At 55.0% G+C, this 449-nt stretch overlaps 1 protein-coding gene across 1 annotated transcript in view; it reads right to left on the bottom strand.

Moving 5' to 3' along the window:
• The window catches only part of prkg2 (protein kinase cGMP-dependent 2), a 27990-nt gene that overhangs the window by 1044 nt on the left and 26497 nt on the right, over nt 1-449 (bottom strand). The window lies entirely within an intron of this gene.

Genomic DNA, 449 nt, shown 5'->3' with positions numbered 1-449 from the left:
TGTACACTCTCACTGCAGCTGTACTTTTGCTGCAGCTGTACCTTCTTGCTGCAGCTGTACCCTCTCACTGCAGCTGTACCCTCTCACTGCAGCTGTACCCTGTCACTGCAGCTGTATCCTCTCAATGCAGCTGTACTTTTGCTGCAGCTGTCCCTCTCGCTGCAGCTGTACTCTCTCACTGCAGCTGTACCCTCGCACTGCAGCTGTACCCTCTCACTGCAGCTGTACCCTCTCACTGCAGCTGTACCCTCTCATTGCAGCTGTACCCTCTCACTGCAGGTGTACTTTTGCTGCAGCTGTACCCTCTCGCTGCAGCTGTACCCTCTCACTGCAGCTGTACCCTCTCATTGAATCTGTACCCTCTCACTGCAGGTGTATCCTCTCACTGCAGCTGTACTTTTGCTGCAGCTGTACCCTCTCGCTGCAGCTGTACCCTCTCACTGCAGCTG

Source organism: Nematolebias whitei, chromosome 8, assembly GCF_014905685.2.
Source record: "Nematolebias whitei isolate Nwh7 chromosome 8, NemWhi1, whole genome shotgun sequence".
Taxonomy (NCBI): Eukaryota; Metazoa; Chordata; class Actinopteri; order Cyprinodontiformes; family Rivulidae; genus Nematolebias; species Nematolebias whitei.
The sequence above is the reverse complement of the archived record's forward strand: the minus strand, read 5'-3'. Positions and strand labels throughout refer to the sequence as shown.